The sequence below is a fragment of the Molossus molossus genome, unplaced genomic scaffold (genome assembly GCF_014108415.1).
Source record: "Molossus molossus isolate mMolMol1 unplaced genomic scaffold, mMolMol1.p scaffold_m16_p_2, whole genome shotgun sequence".
NCBI lineage: Eukaryota > Metazoa > Chordata > Mammalia > Chiroptera > Molossidae > Molossus > Molossus molossus.
In genome coordinates, this window is record NW_023425355.1 from 9,682,382 (window position 1) to 9,689,054 (window position 6,673).

The following is a 6,673-nucleotide window of genomic DNA, read 5'->3' on the forward strand; positions in this document are numbered from 1 at the left end:
GAAATAATCCAGATCTTTTCACTCTCCCAGGTCAGGGAAACCAGAGTAAGAATTCAGCCCAGAGCTTGTTTCTCTTCAGCCACCAACTGTGAAATCTGCAGGGGAAAAAAAGCAGGTTTATGAATGTACCTATGTGTTTAGGGAGGAGGAAGTGTAGGTGGAGAATATAGAAGTTAGCTAGATGCTAACCCAGTTCTGGTGGGAAATGAACAATAATCTCAAAGGGGCTGAGTTATAAATTATTATTGGAACATTTACATGTGCAGCCGGTGTAATCATGCTATTTCTTTATAATCAGTTCTCCGTGATTGGTCCCATTGATACAGAACCTCACTATGTGAAATTCATGCTTTGGAGGTTGATGACTGTGGCTGGTAGTGGTAAAGAGTTTATAAATAGTCCTGCTGCCAAGACAGTAAAGTGGTCTGTTGTGTGAAAGCAGTAATACTTACAAAAAAAAAAAAAAGATCCGGCTTGTGCTATAGAATCTCCCATCTACTCATATACTTATTAAAGGGATTTGAATATAAGGGTCACCACCCATCTGTCCAAGAAATTCCATATTGGAATTTTTCCCAGTGAGGTTACACTGAAGCCCATGGTCTGTCTCCACTGTGGGAGCTTTGTGAGGATAGCTTTCATTTTTCTCAGATAGGCCGCAGATAGGAAGGTAGATGGAGGGGAACAGTGGGGAGCCTGTGCTCTACACAGGGCCAGATGTTCGAGTTTGCTTAGAAATATTGGCATCTTATATTCTTTCACTTAATTTTGTTCAAGTCTGGCCATTATAATTTAAAATTTAGCAGGCAACCTTTAGTGTAGGCAGAGAAAATCACAACATCCTAGGATGTTTCTTTTTACAGGTATCTACTGTTTCCATCACCTTTGTGACGTATCAGCCTAGAGTCTATGCTCCTCTGGCCCTGTGATACACACCACACAGGTGGCTGCACAAATTGTTTCTCCAAGTGTAAATTGCTATTTGGGATAGTAATGTATATCTTAGCATATCTTCCCTAAAAGGTAGAAGGGGCAGGGATTATTTCCATTTCTTTCAGAGGAATAGATCCAAACTCTGGTAGCAACCAAGGGAATAGATGATTAAATGCTAAGTATGTGACATTGAGCAAATCACCTCATCTCCTGGGGTCTTAGTTTATTCCTAAGTAGAATGGTACAATATTTTCATCCTGTTGTTGTGAGGATCATTTAGGATAATGCAAGTGGAAACATATTTTCAATTATGAAAAGCATAGGAGAGAGAATTGGTTGCTTATGCTAGGATTCTTATTTTAGCCTGTAACATACCCATGTTTAAGAATGATCTATTTTTTTTAATCCTTCAACTATTCTTTAGCTTCTAGAGTTCCTTAAGACCAAACACCTGAGGTCAGACTCCTGAGACTAGTCATATAAATCGGCATCTAACTTCTCCATTGGATTTTGAAAAATTTGACCATTTACTGTTTGTTTATGTCATGTCCCCTTTTAGGAATGTCACCAATACTTTTCTAAGTACCTTTGCCACTATTGGACATGTGTGATGCAGGACATAAATAAGCAGTTACAGCTGGTACTCTCTCGATATAAGTAAGTAATATTGTGTTAGAATCATAGAGTAGCAACAACACCCATTGTTAGTGTCCTTTAGGGAGGGCAACTAGTTCCCAAATGTTTTTTGAATTTCAAAATATAATCTGTCACTTGCTCATTGGTCTGAAACCAGAAGTGAACATACTTCTATCTCCTTAAAAATGGTTCTCATTGGCTAAGCTCTTTCTTGTACTCTCTTTTTCCAAGCAACAACTTCTTGTTTCTTAGAATCAATTTCTCTCACTTTCTTGTATTTGGAAACTGGGGATCTGGCTGCCAGGCTGACTTCAGCTCACATTGTTAATTATGTCTGAATGCTCACCATTCAAGTTTATAAATGACTTCCCTGTTTTCACATGCCAGATGATGACTAAATTATCACAACTTGGACTAAATGGAACATGGCATATAATTGAATGTCAAACAGCATTGTAAACTCCTTTTGGATAATCTGAAATTACCAAAATTTAATCACACAAAAATAAGGCTACTAGTGGCATCTGTGATACCTTTCATTTCTTAAATTATTTATTTATTCATCAAATATTTTCTTAAAATCTGCTACCTTGTGCTGTTATTAGCTATGGGAATACAGTGGTGGGCAAAGCAGACACAACTTTGCCCTTAAGTAGCATATCACCACTGTACCCTTGTCAATGACATATTTGTCACAACTTCTCTATTCTTCATAGGGAACACTAATCTTTTGCTATGGAGTGCAATATAGCATTTCACAAAGGACCAGAGTAGATCCCCTGCACAGTCAAAGATACTAGAAATGTCTAAATTCTTAGCCAACCTACGATGGCTTCAGATCCAGCATAAAACATTGGTCTGACAGCAAGTTGGATTGGGAAACCAGTTAGGAGGCATTCTCATATTCTAGGTCAGAGGTGGTGGAATACATTGATGATTTCAATATTTAAAATAAAGGGATACTTTCCAGGGATATTTTGGAGCCACACTTTATAAGGTCTGGTGCAAGAATAAATTATATGGAGAAGAAAAATTAGAAAAAATAATCCTGTTTTTAATAACTGAGAACGCAAAATTGGGAAAATGATGGTGCCCTTGATAACAATACATCATAAGTTAAATTTCTTTGCTAAGCCCATTAAATTGATCATTTCATCTAATCTTTACTACTACCCTGTGAGGTGTTATTATATCCCCCATTTTGTTGATGAAGAAACTGAATTTCCAAGAGGTTAGATGACTTGCCCAAGATCAAATTTTAACCCAGGTGGTCTGGTTCTAGTGTTTATATTGTCTGGCTGCTACTAAAAGAAATGGGAAAATCAAGAAGGAGGCTGGCTTGAAAGCAGGAAAAATAATCAGCATATTCTGTGGGGAAATGAAGCATGATTCTCTGCCTATATTGCAGATTCCTGCCTCTCATTTTGTTCAGGACTAAAAACATTTGACACCCTTTTAAAACTTTACTGGCTATAGGCTACTCATCTTAAAGTATATTTCTCCAAAGTTGTGCAGTTGCTTTTATCAGCAGAGAAGCAGACAGGGAGAGCTGGCCAGCCATCTGCTTCTGGTATAATTCCAGGAGTTTGGTTTTAATATTTAAAGAGCCAGGCCATTTTCTATATCCACTATTCCCCTGCATATGAAACTCAGCCCTGGGAGCATAGCTAGGGCTCCTCACATAAAATAATAGAGAACAACTCAATTCCTCGAATACATTTTTGTTTCTTGACTCCATTTAAGGTTTTCTTTACAGGCTAGTAAGCTATAATAGGAGGATGCAACATTTACTTAAATATAAGCATAGATTTCAATCTCTCTCCACAGTGATGTGGTCTTATTGTCAAGGTTAAGAGGAAGAGGAAGTTTTGCTACATCCTAATGTATAAAAATTACTTTTCAAAAATTTGGAGCAACGTAAAACTCTAGTGAAATTATTTGTGCTTTCAAAGAATTTTTCTAAATTGTGTAAAAATTCTTACCTTGTTGCAGAATATCTGGGGAATTTTTCAAATAGAGTATGAATCTATGCCTGAACATTTCTTATCTGATCAAACTTTACAGAAAGTTCTACTTCTGAGTAATACAAGAGAGAAATGCAAGTCTAGCCCCAGGAGTGCTTTTGAGAATGTTGATTGGTTCAGTTGCTCTAAAATATATTACTGACTAGATAATAAGATGTCTTTATGATTTTAGAGGTATATTCCTATTCAATGAAAGCATTTGTGTTTTCATTAATGATTGTCAAGCTAGATTTCTTTTTGTTCACATGTTTAGTTTTGTTGGTGGCTCAATGTATTCTGCTCTTAGTTTAGTCTTAAAAAACACATAATCCCAAATTGTTTTATGACATGTGAATCAACTTGATTGTTTTTGAAATGCAATTTTGTTTTTGATTTTTATTTCAATATTTTAGGTTAACTCCAATATATTCATATTCCAAAGAATTTAATTTTTTCAAAGCATGATGGAATATTGTAAATATTTAGGCCAAAAGAGAGTACACAACAAGGAATGCTCTAATTTAGATTGTTGTCAGGTCAATGGCACAGTAAGTCCCAACAAAATAAATCAGATCATGATGGAAAATCTTGGTTGACAATTTTCTAACCCAAACTCCACTGAAAGTTCTGCATATATTTTAGTGCGGTTGCCATGATTCTGTGCTAGTACAAAAGGGAAGTCTTGCATAAAGGAACAGTGTAGTGTGGGGAAGTTTCTGTACACTTTTGCATCAACCCATCAATTATATTCCTGATTTGCAAGTTAGGGTAATTATCTTCTGGGAATTTTAATATTTTTATTTCAGCAACTGAAGTTTGAAATTACCTCTACCATATTGAGAAGAATCCTATGTAAAAATATTGTCTACGTATTTTGGGGAGGAAGGTGACACTTCTGTTATGTTTTGTTTATGTTGTAGTTAACACAAAACAAGTGGCTTCTTTCCTCACATTTGACATTGGGGTTTATAATATAAACAATTCTGCAAAAAAAGGGTAGATTAGAATAATGGTGCTTAGAAATAGAAATAGCTAGTTAAACAAATACCAACAATCATTATAAATAAGGGGAATCTGTTTCTTCTCCCAGTATGATGTTATTCATTAACCCTTAAGCTATAAGAAGAACTGCTACATATCTGAACTATGAAATACTTAATTCTCCACTTCTGTCAACTTTGCTAGGCAGCTATATGGTATCTCATTCTGGTGTATTCTTATTTAGCCTCCCTTTCAGCACCCTTTTTTGGTTGAAACTTTTAGTCCACTGGAATTGATATGTTATTTGGTAGTTTATTTGTGAAGAGCTTATGAATAAATCAGTTCTTGATTGATGCCAAGAATTGCTATTGAACAATGAGACATGCACAGAAAAGAAAAATGCATGTATATTTAGAAGTGACGCAGTAAGTCAGTAAACTATATCTTATAGAATTGTGAATGTGGATAAGTCTGGGAAAAGGAAGTGATGAATGATTAACAATAGTACCCAACAAATAGTATGATGAATGTCCTGAGACTGTGGTCAGAATAAGATTCTGCCATCTACACAGCAATTTTTCCAAAGACAACTCTGCAAGAAAAAAAAAAAAAAACATTTGAATTCCAAATCTGGATCCTAAATACAGCCAAAAATCCTTCCCCAGCAATTCAAAGTAAAGGTAACTATACTTGTTTATACAAGGAATTTAAAGAAGCCAAAAAGTTTCCCAAAAAATCAACTAAGGATGTAATGTATTTTCTCTGTATGTTTTAACAAGCATATTCTCTTGAGAAGAGTTTCTTGAAATCATACTACCATCTTGAGTGTCCACAAAATATATTTAAATTATTTATTTTTTATTTAAATTTTTTATTTATTAATTTGTTTTTGTTACAGATGTTTCTCATTTTTCCCCCATTGACACCCTCCTCCCCTTCCCCCCCACCTCATCCCCAGCTTTGTTGTCTATGTTCATTGGTCATGCACACATGCATGTAAGTTCTGTGGTTCATCTCTTCCCCCACAAACCCCACCCCTCTTCTGAGGCTTGTCAGTCTAAACCCCACCTCTTTGTCTCTGGGTTAATTTTGTTCACCAGTTTGTTTAGTTCATTATATTCCACAAATACGTGAGATCAAGTGATATTTGTCTTTCTCTGCTTGGCTTGTTTCGCTTAGCATAATACTCTCCAGGTCCTTCCATGCCACCTCAAAGGATAAGAGATCTTTCTTTCTCATAGCTGCATAGTATTCCAGTGTGTACATGTATCACAGCTTTTTAATCCACTCATCTACTGATGGACACTTGGGTTGTTTCCAGATCTTAACTATTGTAAATAGTGCTGCTGGAAACATGGGGTACATATATTTTTTCTGATTGGTGTTTCAGGTTTCTTAGGGTATATTCCTAGAAGTGGGATCACCGGGTCAAATGGCAGTTCAATTTTTAACTTTTTGTGGTAACACCATAGTGTTTTTCACAGTGGCTGCACGAGTCTGCAGTCCCCACAAAATATTTAATGGAATTTTCTAAAGCACATCTACTATAGTTTGTGTATTGATGGTGTACAGCATATGCTAGTGAAGTTCTTCCCATCACACACTCCAACTTAAACTAAAACAATATTGACATTGCTCTTATTCCGTAGTCCTTACTAGTAACATCTTCATTTTTGTGTATTCTGTGTGTAAGAGTGTCTGTGGTTTGTGTACTTCTGGTTTGCCTGCCTGGTGGAAGAAGGGCAGAACTAGTTCTAAGGTACAAATCAAGTCCCTCTGCTTCTGCAGTGCTTGACAGTGATCCTGGGACCCACATGTGCTAAGAAAGAATGAAGTAAGTTTGTATAATATACTGTTATAAACAGTGTCTTGTTTATGGTCGATTCCATATATACTTAGCTTTTATCTCTATAAACCTCTATCTCAACTTTGAATCCTTGCCATTGTTAAGTCCTTTGTCTTTTACAAAGAGGAGACTGAATAAAATTATTGCATTGAACTGAACCTGAAGTTCATAGGCAAGCAGTCAAATTGTAAACATCATTCAGTAAAGCAGTTGGAACCAGCTCTGCCTCTGTCCATACACTCCTTTGGATTCCCACATAGACTTCTCTCCTTCA